The following is a 17,872-nucleotide window of genomic DNA, read 5'->3' as shown; positions in this document are numbered from 1 at the left end:
ACACAGTGAGATCTTGTCTGAAAACCAAATCAAACCAAGCTAGGTGCAGTGGCACACACCTTTGGCCCACGCACTCAGGAGGCAGGAGCAAGTAGATCCAAGCTAGCCAGGGCTACATAGTGAGACCCCGTCTCAACACTAAACAAAAAGGTCTTTATTTCTCTCAAGACAGGGTTTCTCTGTGTAGCCCTGGCTGTCCTGGAATTCTGTAGGCCAGGTTAGCCCAGAACTCAGATATCCACCTGCCTCTGTCTCCCAAGTGCTAGATTAAAGGCGTGTACCACCACGCCTGTCTTTTAATTTTGTTTTGTTTTATTTTTTGAGACTAGGTTTCTCTGTGTCACCCTGGCTGTCCTGGAACTAGCTCTATAGACCAGGCTGGCCTGGAACTCACAGCCATCTGCCTGCCTCTGCCTCCCATTGGCTCTTAATTTTTAAAGTAAGTAATTTTCACATGCTTTGAAAATCAAAATCGTATAACCTACCCTGCCTCTCACTGTTTGCCTCTCGTTTCTTTCTGATTATCACTGGTTTTATTTGTGTGTGTGTGTGTGTGTGTGTTATGTGTGTGTGTGTGTGTGTGTGTGTGTGTCTGTGTGTGTATGCCACACATGTGTAGGTGCCCTTGGAAGCTAGAAAGAGGTCTGGTATCCCCTGGAGCTGCAGTTACAGGTGGCTGTGGGCCACTCATGACACCGATGCTGGTAATGAAACCAGGTCCTCCATAAGAGCAGCAAATGCTCCTAAAGCTGAGCTATCTACCCAGCCCAACCTGTACACCTCTCACCAGCTTCTTCCATACTCTTCCTGTGCTTCTGTGCAAAGGCAGACTGAGCACCTGTTCTGTGTGTGTCTGTATGCGTATATGATGTGCATATATTGCATATATGTTCTGTGTTCTATGTATACAACCACGCATACTCATGGAAAAAGAACAGAGGGGTCCATCACTTTCCACCTTATTTCCTTGAGCCAGGATCTCTCATTGAAACTGACACTAACCTTGCCTTCAGGAGCCTGTGGTCCTCTGGTCTCTGTCCCCACGTTGCTGGGATTACAGGCATGATTATGGTCCCTCCGGGTTTCTGTGTGGGTGCTGAGGTCTGAGTTCTCATGCTTTTGCAGCCTGTGCTCTTATTCTCTGAGCCATCCCTCCGGTCCCATGAGCACACACTCTTATTGTCCTTCCATTTAAAATAAAAGAAATGGAATATTCTATTTTGGATCCTCTGTTTTAAACCTGTCCCAGCAGCAACAGAAGACTTCCTAACATGCAGACAGTCTGCCTGGGAGAACGATAAATTACATGCCATTTATTCATTTGTTCTCAGAAACGGGGTCCGCATGACCCAGGCTGGCCTCAAACTCGCTGTTAGGCTGATGGTGATCTTGAACTGTTGACATGCCTCCCTCCAAGTGCTAGGATAATAGGTATGTGGAGTGGAAGGTTTGGTTTCTTTTTATCTATCTATCTATCTATCTATCTATCTATCTATCTATCTATCTATTCATTTATTTATTTAATTTTGGTTTTAGGAGACAGGATTTTTCTGTGTAACCTTGGCTGTCCTGGACTTGCTTTGTAGACCAGGTTGGCCTTGAATTTACAGAGATCTGCCCGACTCTGCCTCCCGGAGTGCTGGGATCACAGGCATGTGACACTGTGACGAGCAAGTTTTGGTTTCTTTCAAAACTCAGTTATGTCATGTAATCCCAAGTGTGAGATGTGGGAATGCGTTTAGCTTATCCACAGCTGATATTAAGCCTCTGGAGAGGGCAAGTGATCTTTGTCAGCTAGAAACTGCCACATGTGGGGGGCAGGTTGTGGTTTTTGCCAGCTGAAAAACATCCTTGTGTGGACTGTGAGAGGGTACAAATAGGAGCCGTGTGAGAGGGTACAAATAGGAGCCGAGAGAGAGAGAGAGATAGAGACAGAGACAGAGACAGAGAGAGACACTGAGACACAGAATCAGACACACAGAGAGAAAAGGACGCTTTGAGACACTCCTAGAGAGGAACACTCTGGAGAACACTTTGAGGAGGCTACTGCTGATTCCTTCCGAGGCTGCTGTGTGCTGCTCGCTGTCTGTTTGGCTGAACTGCTGGAATCCTGATGCCGAAGAGTGGAATCACCCCAAGGAACTATGTCTAAAGAGGTCTACATCCCCTGCCTCTACTAACCTTCTTTCTTTCCTACCTGGGGTCAGGGGTTTGAAGGGAGGTAGAGGCGGTTAGGAATCCCAAATAAAGTAGGTTTTAAAAAATCAAAGCCTACAGGGCATATGCTACCCTCCCAGCCTTTTTTTTTTTTTTCAACTCATGGCAATCTGCCTGTCTTACCTGCCAGATGCTGGGATCACAGGCTTGGGTCCACCTCACTGTGGGTGTGGTTTGTAGCAAATTGCATCTTGTGCTTGTTGGCCATTTCTGTAACTTTTCACGTGAATATTTATTCACTTTTTTTTTTTTTTTTGCCCATTTAAAGAGTCAGGATTTGTTTGTTGTTTTGAGAATGAGACTCACTTGTTCGACCAGGATGGACTCGAACTCAAGAGATCTGCCTGCCTCTGCCTCCTGAATGCTGGGATCAAAGGTGTGCGCCATCGCACGTGGCAGCAGTACTCTTTCATGTACCGAAAAACCTGGCTTTTGATGGAGTCTGGCTTATCTGTGTATGATATCATTTTTGCATGCATTGGTATCTACGCATACGCATGCATGGGACACACATGAGACACGGCATTACTTAGACAAACACTAAATGCCAATGCCGTGGTCATTTTAACAGATGCTGTCAGTTTGAGGTAGTAAGGAAGAAAGTGCCCCTGGAATGGTGGCATGCTGGCTTGGACTCTCACCAGCCACTGCTGTGCTAACAGTACGGCTAGAAAATGAATTACAGATGTTCAGAATTTACTCCTTCTGTTATGCTAGGGCCATGTCACGTGCTCAGTGGTAGCCTGAGGTGGCTGAAGATCTGGATCAAACCATCTGGACCATGTCCTTCAGGACAGAAAGAACCTTTAGCAGAATGACACAGGATTGTGGTGGCCACAGACAGAAGAGCAAAGACAGAAATGAGGGGGAGGGTGGTGTCCTAGTTTGACTTTGTTCCTGTGATAAAACACCATGACCAAAAGCAACTTGGGGAAGAAAAGGTTCCTCTCACACTTCCAGGCTGTTGTCTATCTTTAAGGGCAGGCAGGCAGGCAGGCAGGCAGGCAGGCAGGCAGGCAGGCAGGCAGGCATTCAAGGCAAGACAGGAACCATGGGGGATGCTGCTTACTGACTTGTCCTCTTAAGTTACTTTGGGTTGTGTTGACTATTAACAGGGACCATATCAACCCTCTTTGTCAACCTGACACGTAAACAGACCACTGTGAAAACACAACCTTCCCTTGCTCGCTTTCAGGGGCTCATGTAAATGTGAAACAGTCCAACTTGTAAAAATCCCAGTATTCAAAAATTCCAGTATTGGGAGTGGATCTGTGAGGAGTGTGAGGAGTTGGAGAGGTGTGATTGAGACACATTGTATGAGCCACGTGTAACTCCCACACCCAGGAGGCAGAGGTAGACAGATCTCTGTGAGGCCAGCCCGTGCTGGTCTCTTCTTAACCACTGTTGACTTCGTGCCTCCCCCCCCCCCCCCCCCCCCGCTGCTAACCAGCATTGATTGTTCCAGTGAAGCAAAGGTTTCACTTCCACAGAATTTTTTTTTTTTTTTAATGGTGGAGGGGCAAGTTTATTGTAGGTATATGGGGGAGCATAGTCAGAGAGACAGGACATCTGGGAGAGTCCAAAACGAACATGACCAGGCTGAGCTGAGCCATGTGAGGAGATAAGGGATGGGGCGGGAGAGGGCAGCCAGGATCAGCAGCAGGAGGCCAAAGGTAGAGGGGTTCACATCCAGAAATTCTGTTTTTCTTTTCTTTTCTTTCTTTTTTCTTTTTTCTTTTTTGAGACAGGGTTTCTCTGTGTAGCCTTGGCTGTCCTGGACTTGCTTTGTAAACCAGGCTGGCCGCAAACTCACAGCGCCCTGCCTGCCTCTGCCTCCCTGAGTGCTGGGATTAAAGGCATGCATCACCACCACCCATCTGTAGCAGCCTTCTGTTTCCCAGCCTTCACTGCAAAATGTCTTATGTCCCCAGGGGGCTGTCATCTCCATTTCTCCTTTGTCCTGGCTAGTTGATTTTTTTTTTCTTCCCAGCTTGACACAAATTAGAGTTCTCTGGAAAGAGTGTACCTCAACTGGGAAAATGCCTCCATTAGACTGGCCTGTAGGTGAGTCTGTGGGGGCAGTTTCTTAGTCAGTGGTTAATGTGGACGGGTCAGGCTCACTGTGTGTGGTGCCCTCTGGGCGGGTGGTCCTGGCTTGTGTAAGGAAGCAGGTTGAGCAGGCCAGTGGGCAGTGTTCTTCCATGGCCTCTGCTTCAGTTCCTGCCTCCTGGTTCCTGCCTTGAGTTCCTGCCCTGGTTTCCTTCAGCAATGGAGGGGATGTGACCTGAGGGTTGTAAGGCCAATCAACCCTTCTTTCTGTATGCTTTTTTATTTTTTGGTTGTTCATCACGGCAATAGACACCCTAAGATATCCTCTGTTGTGGAAATGGTCCCTAGAAGTTCAGAAGCATTTTTCTTGTTCCTTTGAAGCCTCTGATTAGCATGGGATTGACCTCCCTTAGCATAAACTGAACAACGTCCCCAATCCCTGGAGACTCAGGGATTGCGTCAGAGGTGACGATATGACTCCAGAAGTTTCATTCACAGTGAACTTCAGGATCCTGGGATCTGAAGGAGGCTGGCCTCATCGGGACGGGCTAGCACAGGACTGGGGCTGTGGTTCATGGGGTAGAGTCTTTGAATAACATGCACCAAGCACCGAGTTTGGTCCCAGGTACCACAGAGCCCAGGTGAGGTGGTACTCATCCGTGATGCCAGTGCTGGGCATCCTACGTCCACCTCCCCGTTCCGGGAGACATTCCTCAAGGCTGAGGTGGGGCCTGCAGGGATAAGGTTGTCAGGTTTCTATGTGGCCTTTAGTCCTAGGTCGGGACCCGCCTCTGTACCTGTTACTGACCAGAGGCCTCTGAGCCCGGCTGTCTCACAGACTCATTTCCTCCCTTTGTTGACCCAAGCAAGTCAAATAGCCCAGGAGCTTTCAGGAACAGCTCCTGTTTCTCCTTGGCTGCAGACAGTGCAGTTGAGGTTACCCTTTGACCTGTGGGTGAGCTGGAGACTGACAGGCTTCAGCTGGGAGGCACTGAGCTGCTGAGGGAGGGGCTGGCTGCCGGAGCCACAGGGGCCAGCAAGGGAATTGTTTGTTTTCTTTCTTTCTCCAGCTCTACCTTTCCCCTCCTTTCTTTTTAAGATTTTCTTTCATTTATTCATTTAGCGTGTGTAGGTCTGAGGGAAACTTGCCTGGAGCTGGTGGGCTCCTTCATTCCACCACGTTGGTCCTGGGGAGCAAACAGGGATCCTCAGGCTTGGCAGCAAGGGCCTTTACCACTGAGTCATCGCAAAGGCTTTTTTTTTTCTCCTCCCTGTCCCACCCTTAGACTTGTGGCAATCCTCCTAGCTCTGCCTTCCCTGCGCAGAGATGGCAGGCCTGTGCCACCATGCCCAGCGTGTCCAAGTTTTTCATGTGGATTCTGACACTCTTGGGGCTTGACTGGTGCATGCTCTGCAGCTTGTTTCTAATGGCCCCCGGCCTCACTGTCACTAGATGTCACTGGCAGCTCTTCTCTGTGGCCCACGTCATCGGGTTTTTGAAATTGAACCTTGGCACCAGGTTCTATTCACTCACTATCCTAAGTGCACTTATTGAACCCACAGTGGACAGCTCACAAGAGTTGTGTTCTGACTCCACACTCATCTCCCCCCCAATAATAAAACAATAAGGAAAGAAGGGAGGGGGGGAGGGGGAAGGGCATGGCACGGCCGTCAGCGAGCACGCCTGTCAGCGAGCACGCCTCTCTTGTCCTCCGGCCGTGGACTCACCCAGCAGTGTAATTTCCTTGAAGAGCAGTGATCAGCCAGTGTTGGGTGATGCAGCACTTCTGCCTGGGTGCACCCCGCCACCACCCCAAAACGCAAAGCAAGATACAATATAAAACTGTTCTGCCTTGACGGCAGCTGGGGAAGACTCTCCTGGGAGCCCTGGGCAGCTGTCAGCTGTCTGGGCTGTCAGCCCAGGGAAGGGGGAGAAGACAGAGTGAGGGGGTGGAGAGAGAGAGACAGACAGACTGACTGACTGTGTTAGACTCGAAGTCAAGGCAGCTGGGTACCAGCTTTTAGCAACTCAACTGTCCAGGAAGGTCCTGGTCTGGGGAGGGTGAGGCCTCTGTTGAGTCACCTTAGATACTGTTGAAAACAAAAACCACTCCCCCCCCCCACCCCGGGTTATAACTTTTATTTATTGATCTATTGGTTTTTCCGAGTTTTTTTGAGAAAGGGTTTCTCTGTGTAGCCTTGGCTGTCCTAAAACTCTCCATGTACAGAGATGCACAGAGAAACCTTGTCTTGAAAAACCAAAAGGAGAGAGAGCTGGAGAGGGAGGGAGGGAGACAGAGACAGAGAGTCAGTCTCGTGTAGCTCAGGCTGGCCTTGAACGTTTTGTAGCTGAGGTTAACCTTGAATTCCGGATCCTTCCATCTCCATCTAACGGGTTCTGGATTAGGGTCTGCCCTTTGAAGTTTTATGCTGTCTGAGGACTGAATCTCATGCATGCTAAGTGACCTTTCTATTAACTGAGTAGGGCTCCCAGCCCTTCAGTGTAGGGACATTAAATGCATCCAGGGTAGGCCTCATAACCGTGTTCAAGAATCTATTTTTATTTTGGTTGACAGGGCCTGGTTACATAACCCAAGCTGGTCTTGAACTCATGACCCTTCTTACCACGCACTACCAAACCTGGCTCCACAGCTCTTTGCATCTTGGTCTCCACTGAACAACTTCCCATCCACCCCTCTGTGATACCGACCCTGTCCTGCCTCCCAGGGAGTCACAGCCTTGGTCCTGTGCGGTGCCTTCACATTGCAACGTGGCCCCACTCCTTCCATTGAGGGTGGAAACTTGTGCTCAGGGGAAGGCTGCTCAGACCATCTGCCAGGGAGCGCTGGGTGCTTGCAGGCCTTGCTGCTGCCAATGTGGGCGTGTCAAGACCTTGTTTTCAACTCATTTGGGGACCAGAAGGGGAAATGCTCAATCCTAGCGGATCCCCAGTTTAAGCCTTTGAGGAACCCCCACGTTGCACTTCCTGCTCAGGGAGCCACGCCTCTCTCCCCTCCCACCAGCCTCTCAGCACCTGGAGCTCTGCTCACATCAACACTTATTCTGTGTTGAGACACAGTCTCATGTAGCCCAGGCTGTCCTCGAACTCACCATGTAGTGGAGGATGACCTTGAACTCTTGAGCCTTTTTCAGCCCTGTGACGCCATGCCTGCCTCTTTGTTGTTGTGTTGAAATCAGGATGCTTGAATCCTGCAGCCTTGTGCCCTTCTCTCTCTACTGCTCCCTCTCCTCTTCCCCCTTTTCCCCATTGCCTCGCTCTAGCCCCGGGTGGCCTACCAATCGCTACATAGCCCTAGCTGACCTGAAACTTGTGATCTTCCTGCCTCTGCCTCCCAAGTCTTGGACCACAGCGTCTCTCTCCCCTACCTAGCTTCCCTGTTCTTTTTCAAGGTTGACAAGGCTGTGTGGTGGCTCTTGACATTCCATATGAACTTGGGGACAGCTTTTTTATTTCTGAACGAGAGAAGAAGTCACCTTGGTGTGATGGCGGAGGTCAGGTCGGTCCAGGCAGCTCCTGGTGTTTCTGGGTGTACCCATCTCTCTCCTGTGAGCCGGTAGTTGGTGTCTCCACGTTCGTGGGTTTACCTCGAGGCCCAGGCTAGCCCCAAACTCATGGCAAACCTCCTGTCTGACGCTTTTACTTCACCCGTGTGTTCCTTTCCTGTTGAGTGTGGGATGCCAGGCCAGGCATGGGCCCATACATTCTCTCACTAACTCCAAGTCACAAACCAGGAAATCGAGGCTCGGAGAGAATCCTGGCGCACAGCCGGGGAAGGTGGAATCAGGACTCACTCAAGCTCCTGACGGCAAGATTCCTAGGGCACCGGCCCCTATGGTAAGCCCTCCTGGCAGCACGGGATTGGTGGAGAATGGGTGTAATCTTCACTGGTGAAGGACACTCTAAGGCGACAGGCCCTGCTCTGTAAGCTGTGACCATGACACGGGGCTTAGCCTAGCAACACTCAGGATTTCAGAATGGTGAGCGTACACGCATGAGCATGTCAAGAGGCTGATTATTTTATTTTTGTTTTATTTTATTTTTATTTTTTTGCTTTTCATACACCGGAATGTGAATATGATAGTGGGTGCTACAGCAGCCACTTTGGACCGTAAGAGGAAATCGCCAACTGCATACAAGACAGAAAGAGACTGGGTCCCTGAAATCGTGGAAAGAAAAAAAGAAAGCACCACTGCACTCTACAGATGCCTTTCCTTTTTTTCCCTGAATGAACAGACAGGAGTGGACCCTCCAACCCTCCCTGCTGCTGCCTACTGCAGCCTAGTGGGGAGCAAACCCCACGTGCAGAAGGAACTCGTGGCCAGAGAGAAGCAGTTTTTAGGTGGCGCGGCCCACCAGCTTGCCGTGTGTCCTCGTGCCCTCTCTGGGTCCTACTCTCTTCAGTTGTCAACACGTTTGTGCGCCCTAGTGCGGTACGCGCAGCCTAAGGGTGGTGCGTCCTCTTCAAGACTGTTTCCAGCCTGTGAACAAACGTGCAAAGGTGCAGATGCGGCTTCGTTTGAGGCACGATATTTTGCAAACGGCCTAGAAGGTTAAAAAACCCTCCCCCAAACACACACCACAAACGGACATATTTGCATTGTGGCACTCTGCGGCCTGACTGTGGCCAGGGACTCCTCGCGACACCTGCTGGTGGAATTAGGTACTGCATCCTGCGTAGCTGGTTTTCACATCCAGCTTTGGTTCTTTAGGGATAACTGAGGAAAGAGCCAAGGTTAGAAGTCCTGGGAGTGGAAAGTGAAACCACGGGATCTGAGATCGAATTCTGCCCTTTGCGCCTGGCGCTCCTGGCCGGCTCTACCTTTGCCTACTTTTCCTAGGAAGCTGAGTCCTGGAACCCACCTCTGTTCAGGGCTGCAAGAAAGTATTCATTCACTGATACTTTAGTGGGGCAACAGTGCTCCAGGGGTGTCACTAAGGTGCTAAGGATACAGGCCTGGGTCCTGGCCCCTAGAGAATAAACCGGTGAATGTGCCCAGTGGAACACCGGGGAGCTTGTGAGCTTGTCAACACGATACTATCGGGAATCATCTGAAAAGGCCTCAGAGTGTGTGTGAGGGCTGTCTTGATCGAGTGATTGACATTGAAGGCCTGCCCACGGTGGGTGGCCCCATTCCCTGAGCACCAGCACGCGTGCACCCGTTCATTGCTCTCCGCTCACCGTGTGCGTGCTGGTCGGCTGCTTCCAGCACTCGTCCTCCGCTGACTTCCCCAAATGGTGGGCTGTATCCTGCAACTGTGAGCTGAGCAAACCCTTTCTTCCTTAGGCTGCTGGTGTCAGGGTGCTGAGGAGGCAGACCCCCTGGTAGGCAGCCAGACAGAGAGAGGGGCCATGGCTAGGTAATAGAGTGGTGCATCTCCTAGGTGGCCAGCCTCTTTCTCAGCCTCCTGACCTGAGGCAAGTCCCTGGCAGTGTTTGTGTCCCCCAGCAGCCCCTGGATGATGAACTGGCTCTGACATGTCCAAGGCCTGAGGAGGACACAGCACACAACAGTTCTGGCCCAGTCAACCGTCCGAGCTCCTTGAAACCGACCAACCCTAAAGCAGGGGAGGAGAACTCTTCAGAGGCTCGAGAGGAGACTGGGTTTCAGCTCTTTCAGTCCCTGCTCTGCTGCGCAGAGGGTCATGTTCTCTGAGTGGCTGCCTTCTGCACATTTCCTCACTCTCAATAAACACGGATCTTCTGAGGTTCTTGGCGGCTACCTGCTGCTCTCCAAACTTTTAATTCTTTAACTGGCAGAGAAAACAAATCCGATCAAGTGACCCACTGATTATATCCCTTTTCTTAATTTTTCTTTTTTTTTTTTGAGACAGGGTTTCTCTGTGTAGCCCTGACTGTCCTGGAACTCACTCTGTAGACCAGGCTGGCCTCAAACTCACAGGTCCACCTGCCTCTGCCTCCCGAGTGCCAGGATTAAAGATGTGTGCCTGCCTGGATTCTGTCACAGCAACAGAGATGAGTGTTAGACGGGTGGTCTCATAGCAACTGTTGCCCGCAGACGGTAAAGAACTGAACGGTGGGGGCAGGTGTGTGCTGCAAGCCGGTAAGCCCGGCCTCCAGACCGTGAATTCCAGGCCTCCCTGGGCTTTGCAGTGAGGTCCTATCTCAAAAGCACAGCTAAACGAAATCCCTTAGTTTGCGTCGTGATCTCCATGGCTTCCTGCTCACAGAGCCAGCCGACCCAGAAACAGTAAATCAGTCTTCTGTAGACAGATCCGGTCCTCAAACCATCCCAGATTCGTGGCAACCTCCCCACCTTGTCACCTATGTGGGTTCAACACAAACAACTTACACTTTGTTCCCCAAATTCTATCTCGTAGCTGTTCTTTAAGAGCAGGGCCAGAGGCACACTTTTCTACTCAGGGACATTTGTTGAGTTTTAGGCCAGCCTGGGCTCCATGAGAGCCTGCCCAAAGGGGGCACGCTCACTGGGTGAGGGGCTTGCTGTGCAAGTGTGAGGACCTGAGTTCAATCCCCAGCACCCACATAAAAAGAGGGAGTGTGTGCCTGTAATCCCAGTGCTGGGAGAGGCAGAGGAATCCCGGGGCTCCCTGGCTGCCAGCTGAGTCAGTGAGCGAGCCTGCCTCAGGAAACAAGGTGGAGAGTGACTGAGGACGTTACCTCAAGTTCACCTTTAAGCAAGCCTCTGACGTGCATCTAAACACAAATACGAAAAGGCAGGCAGGCATACCAGTCATGCATATAGAAAGACACACACAGGCAAACACAAATACAGAGACAGACAGCAAATTCAGACAGACAGGCAGATGTGTGTGCGCACACACACACACACACACCTTTTGAATGTTGGTTCTCTGCTCTGATGAATGGAACACGGCAGGAGGGACCTGTGGTCCTCAGTCTTAGAAAGCTTTGTGCTTCCTTGTTGATGTGTCTGAGGACAACAGCTTATGTGTCACCAAGTACTCCAGCAGCCGGGCACTGGGCAGCCTGTGTGAGGGTCCGGCTTAGAGCCCTTGGCAGCGGCATCCAGCTGTGCTTCTAGCCCTCCAGACCTGGGGCACCCACATGGAAGCTGCAGGGCTCTGCTCCGGCCAGGCCCTGTAGAGATGCAAGAGCAAGCAGGGATGAACCATGCCTTTCCAAATGGCAGGACAAAAAGAATGGCAGATGACTTAAGAGCCTGGGCCTCGGGAGGCTGAGATAGGAGGACTGACCTGAGTTCTAGGACAGCCAGGCCTACACAAGACCCTGACCAAAAAAAATATGAAGAAAAGAAAGGAAGGCAGAGAAAAGAAAAAGGCAGAAAGAACTGTTTAGGGCACAGGACAGCAAAGAGGTGACGGACAGGCAGGCCACGCTTGCATCTTAGAGGACGCTGCTAGGGCCGGTGGCGCCATCTGAGCGAGCAGGAGCCACGGAGGAGCCTCGGTCTGCATCAGCATCGCTCTGCTCTCAGCAGACCTGCTGCGGCGTTTAGGGTGAGCCCTGGCTCTCACACCTCTAAAAGCTCAGGATATAAACAAAGCCTGTGTTGTGTGAACTCAAACATCATATGGTAACACTCTGAAAGCAACTATGTAACTTTCTCTAAATCTCAAATTGTTTCGTAATCAAACCTTTAAAGGACCGGCGGACGAGGAGCAGTCCCAGCAGAGCCCCAGGATCGCAGAAACTGGGTAATCCCAGCACGACGGAGGTGTCCGGCCACAGCGGGCGGAAGCGCCCCCTTGTGCTGGCTCTGCGCACTGCACCCGCAGGTGCGCCCCGGGCGGTCGTGCGTGTCTCTGGCGTGGGGTCCTCAAACCGCTGCCGCTGACCCCACTGTCTGCCTTTGGGACAAGGACTGGGCTAACACCGAGCGAATACACACAAGAGGGAAGGGTAGTTTGCCTTGGCCAACCAAGGCCAGGAAAGGGTGCCAGGCGAAGAGAATGCGCAGAGGTGAGCGGCTGGCTTTCTCCCCCACGCCTGTTGTGGCCGAATTTGAAGAGTCCTCCAGGGGCCGGCGGTGCGTGGAAGTTTTAGCGCAGCGTGGAGGTGAGGGTGGGGGCAGGCTAACCTGGAGAGTTCAGGCTGAATCTGTTCTTAGGCGCTGGGGCGCTGAGGACATGCCTTTCCTCCCCTCTGCAGGTTCTTCTGCCATAGAGCTTCAGCCTGGCCTCGGGCTCACTGCAGTGGAGCTGCTGGCCAGGGACAAGATCTCTGAAACTGTGAGACAGAAGAGATTCTTTCTCCTGTTGGTTAAATTCATTTGTTATGTCTGTCTGTCTCTCTCCATATATATATATATATATATATATATATTTGTGTATACATAATTAACTTATTTAACATCCGGATCGTAGCTTCCCCTCCCTTCTCTTCTCCCAGTCTCTCCCTCTCTCCTCCCCTCCCCACAATCTTCCCCTCCCTATTTCCCCAGAAGAGGCTTAGAAAAAGGGAGGCCGCCGTGGATATCAAATTGTAGTAGGACCAAGCGCATCTCCTATCATGGCTAGGCAAGACAGCTGAGTTAGGGGGAAGGGATCCTAGGATGAGCAACTCTGTCTCTACATCTTAAAGATTTTTAAAATTTTGATTTTATGTGTATAGGTGTGTGCCTGTATTTGTGCCTGAGCATAACATGTGCAGTGCTTGCAGAGGCCAAAAGGGGGCGTTGGATCTCCCGGTTGCTAGCTGAGCCAGGTCCTGAGGAGCAGCCAGGGCTCTTACCCGAGGGCACCTCTCTAGCCCCATACGTGTATAGTGTTGATTCTTATGTAGCACAGGTTGGCCCTGTACTCCTAGTCCTCCCACATTCACAGGTTTGAGCTGGAGGGACGGCTCGGCAGTTAAGAGCCCTGCTCTTTCAGAGGACCCAGGTTCAATTCCCAGCACCCACAAGGAGGCTCACCACTGTTTACAGACCCTGTTCCAAGGGATCCATTCAATACCTTCTTCTGACCTCTGTAGACACAGACACCAAATAAATATATTTTTCAAATGCAGCAGGTTCCCCCCTCACAGTGTTTTGTTTTTTCTTTTCTTTGACAAGAGACCACAGAGGGGATTGGACAGGAGGTGGCTCAGCGGGTAAGAGCACTGGCTGCTCCTTCAGAGGTCCTGAGTTCAATTCCCAGCAACCACATGGTGGCCCATAACGTCTATACTGGGATCTGATGCCCTCTTCTGGCATGCAGGTGTACATGCAGATAGAGCATTCATCTACATAAAACAAATAACCCTTAAAACAATAACAACAAAAAAGAACACTGGCTGCTTTTCCAGAGGACCCAGGTTCCATTCCCAGCGCCCACACGGAAGCTCAGAACTCTCTGTTCCTCCAGCTCCAGGGAATTTGACACCCTCCTCTGGCCTCTGCACACACCAGGCACACATACATGCCGGCAAGACTCCCACACACATTTTAAAAAAGAAGAGAAACCACAGACTATAGAAATGATTCTATCCAGGTGACCGCCACTCACACAGCGGTCACCGGCCACAGGAGAGGACTTAAATATTAAACTTCAAGCCAGGTGTGGTGGCTCAGGCCTGCCACCGTGGTGGAGGAGGCCTGGGCCACACGAGGCGGCCCAAAAGCAAACAACCAAACAAGCACGCAGGAGAAAATCTCAGTGGTGGGCCCCAGGGGCCCGGGCGCACACGAGGCTGACGTGACCCAGGGAGGGGCGCACCAGAAAGTTCTGTGGAACAGCACTGCCCTCCTTCCCCGCAAGGCCAGCTCATCCTTCCACATTCTCTGCAGGGACAACACCCTTATCAACGTCACGAGCGCTGGTGTGCGTCCACCTGTCTCAGAGTCTTTAAAAATGAGCAGGTAGGGGGATGGGAGGGAGGAGGAGGGAGGGAAGGGGCTACGATCGGGAGGTTAAGGTGAATAAATTTTTTAAAAATTTAAATTGAAAAAAAAATTTTAATTGAAACAAAATAAGAGGACTGGTATTTCTTGGTCAGAGATATCAAAAGGTATCTTAAAAAAATTTATTACGTATACAGTGTTCTGCCTGCATGTGTGCCTGCAGGCCAGAAGAGGGCACCAGATCTCACCATAGATGGTTGTGACCCGCCACGTGGCTGCTGGGAATTGAACTCAGGAAGAGCAGCCTGTGCTCTTAACCTCTGAGCCATCTCTCTAGACCTCAAAAGATATCCTATTTATTTATTAGTGAGTCAGGGTTTCAGTACTGTAGCTCAGGCTGGCCTTGAACTCAGAGAGATCCGCCTACCTCTGTCTCAGGAGCACTGGCATTAAAGGTATGAGTCACCATGCCCAAAAACTTTGAGCTCTTGCTCCTTCTCTTTCAATCACAGGCTTTCCTCACCATGCCTGGTTCTCGTGGAGCTGTTTAACAAGGTCATTTTCCCTCTCATGCTTTGCGATTCCCTTGTAAAAAGGCCACAAACTCGCTGTGACACGGACACCCGGATCAGCCATCCTCCAGTCATTGCGAGGTTGGTGACCTCTGAAAGTGTAGCTGTGGACTTTACACAGGAGAGGTGGATCCCAGATCTCCTCCAAAGACCCTGGAAGGAGGCGGGGGCAGTCTGGGCTCTGGGTGAAAGACGGTTTCCTCATGGAGCACTGTCACTGATCACTACCGAATCCGGTGGAGGGACGCATGCTCCTGTCTGTCTGTCTGTCTGCCTGCCTGCCTGCCTGTCTGTCATACTGTCTTTTGACCAGGGTCTCACTATGTAACCAAGACTGGCCTTGAAAACGCAAAACAATCCTCCTGCCTCAGCCTCCCAGGGGCTTTACTTAACAAGTCATGAAGAGCCACTGAGGAGAACAAGAATATCTAAGCGAGGGGGCTGGAGAGGTGGCTCAGAGGTTAAGAACACTGGCTGCTCTTCCAAAGGTCCTGAGTTCAAGTCCCAGCAACCACATGGCAGCTCCCAACCATCTATAGTTGAGATCTGGTGCCCTCTTCTGGCACGCACGTGTACAGCAGGTAGAACACTCATCTACGTAAAATAAGTAAAAAGCCCTGGCTATGGAGTCGGACCCTGGAGACGCTGCGTCCGCTTCATCAATGAATCTCGACCGTCAGCACACCCTCACCTCGTGCCTCATGGATGTCTCTCCTTGACTGGGCTGTGCTGCAGACCCCACAGTGTCCCATCTCCTGTCCCCGTAACAGCCAAGCTTTACGACGGCCAGCAAAGCACGTTTGCGTCACGGCCTCCAACACAACCGTGCCGGGACCTTTGCCGTGTTTCCTGGTACTCATGCCACCCCTCCTCCTAACTGCATCGTAGGACCCTCAAGACCCCTCACCCCGCCTTGATCTTTATCCCTGCGGTGTCTTCCCAGAGCCTGCCGCTGTGGTTTTAGCCATGCACCCACTGTCTCTAGGATCCGAATGGTGATGAGTAACTACTCGAAGGCTGAGAGCCTTTCCCTCATCTCTTGGACATCTTTACCTCTCTCAGTGGTGTGCTCATGTCCCGTGAGTGCGATATCGCCACAGCAAATCACAGCACCCAGTTGGTTTCCACCCAAAGGATACCCCCAAGTCACCCATGCAGTTCCAGGAACTGCCACGTGGTGGCAGCAAACACAAGGCAACTTTCCCAGAGAGCGGGCAGGTACGCGACTCCAGTCCAGGACTGAAGACTGCTGAACACGGTGGGGAAACTGAGGCCTCAGAGAGGAGGCCTGGTGATTTCCTTCTCTGCTTTCCTTCTCTGTGTGGGGCTGTAGGGAGGTGAGTCTCCCCCACCCAGGAGAAGGCCAACGGGGCCCAGAGACAGGACATCCGCACCCCGCTGCTCTTTGCCAGGAATGAGGCTGACTGGCCACTGAGGTGGCCGGGGTACCACTGTAAGGAGGGTCCCCATAGGGACAGAGTGCTCCCTGACCCCTCCCCCACCTGCTGTTCCTCCCGCATTCCCACCTGCACTGAGTTACAGCTGTGGGCTGCTGCAGGCTGGGGCGGGGTAGGGGTGGGCTCAGCTTCGGCCTCTCCCTCCTGCAGATGGGGACTAAGATTTAGCTCCTAAGTGTCCCCTCCCCTGAGTCTGGGGTAGCTGAGGGTGTATGCCTTTCCCTGGCTGGAAAGGCCCATTGCCTTAGCCACCACCATGGCCACGGTCACCGCACCAGAGGCAGGTTCAGGGCTCTAAGTTTAAAAAAAGAACTGGAAATCGGAACCCTCGTGTGAAGGCTCTGGTGTTTACATGTTAGGTAGGAATGAAGTCACTTTAAAAGGCAGCTGGGCCTGTTATCGCAGGCCTGTGAGCCCGGCTACTCCGGAGGTCGAAGTGGAAGTGGATGGATCCTAAGTTCAAGACCAGCCTGGACAACTTATCAAGAAGAAAAAAAGGGCTGGGATGCAGCTTACTGGTGCACGTGAATGGCCGGGAGCGTCCAACTTCAGCACTATGACAATCAAATCAAACCAAACCCCAAGCACCCCCATTTCTGTGTTGGTCTGGCCACAGCGGGGACCTTTGTAGACCAGGTTCCTTCAAGCATGAGGGTGGGACAGGGAGAGGGCAGGAGTTGGGCCTGGATGGGGAAGGCTGGCTGTGCCAGCTGCTCCGACCTGACCTGGTGGGGCCTCCGAGCCTGGGGAAGGGCCGGCAGCCATGGCGAGGCAGCAGGCACGGCCTGCTGAGCAAGGAGCCTGGGAGAGCAAGGGCACGGTCCTCGGCCTCCCTGTGAGACACTCGGGTCAGCCGTGGGTGGGTGGGTGGGTGAGCCCCAGCTGGGAGGCTGCTGGGAGGCCAGCTAACCCAATCTGGAGGCCAGAGAGCCAAGCTCTCCGATGAGGCAGAGTCTGGTGTCCGGGGCCTGAGTCACCCCTTGAGTCCTTGTGTGACCCGAGTCACCTTTCTCTAGACTTGAGCTCACTCTCAGGGCTGATTACAACCCCAAGGGAGACTTTCTCCATCACCATTTCTCTACGGTGACGACCTTGAGCCAGCACTGAGTTCTACCTCAGCGTCCTTACCTGTGAAGCTCAGATGGTAGGGCTGGCTCCCACAAATTACCAGGGTTAAATGAGCATAAAGCGTGGCTCAGAGAGGGCAGCCAGTTTGCCCGAGGCTACACCCAGCAGAAACAGCGAGCAAAGGACAGAAGTCGGGCCAGCGGGAAGGCTCAGTGGTTTAAGGAACTTACTTCCAAGCCCGACGACCCGAGTTCAATCCCCGGGACTCACAGGACGGAAGGAGAGAACTTCGAAGGTCAGAGAACCCGCAAGTTGTTCTCTGACCTTCACAGGCAAGCTGTGGCACACACACAGTAAATAAATGAATAAAATGTAATTTAGAAAAGAGAGAGAGAGAACCCCTCCCCGGAGGGGCTGACCTGGGGACAGAGCAAGAGTGGCCAGGTGAGATGGGCTTTAAGGTCAGGAGTGTCTGGGGCTTGGGGGTTCAGGGAGTCTTGGAGGGCTTGCTGGAGGCAAGCTGGTCCGAGACGCGAGAAGGGGCTCCTGAAGCAGGGCTGAGGGACCGTGCTCAGGGTTCAGGGGGAACAGGAAGCGTGTTCTTCTACTTGCCAGTGGGGGGGTGGTGGCTGGGGACTTGACTCTGCCAAGGCTAGCCCTTCTGGAGGCCAGTCTGGGGGGAAACTGAGGCAGGGGAGGCAA

This window comes from Meriones unguiculatus, chromosome 4 (assembly GCF_030254825.1).
Source record: "Meriones unguiculatus strain TT.TT164.6M chromosome 4, Bangor_MerUng_6.1, whole genome shotgun sequence".
NCBI lineage: Eukaryota > Metazoa > Chordata > Mammalia > Rodentia > Muridae > Meriones > Meriones unguiculatus.
This window is presented reverse-complemented; position numbering follows the sequence as displayed.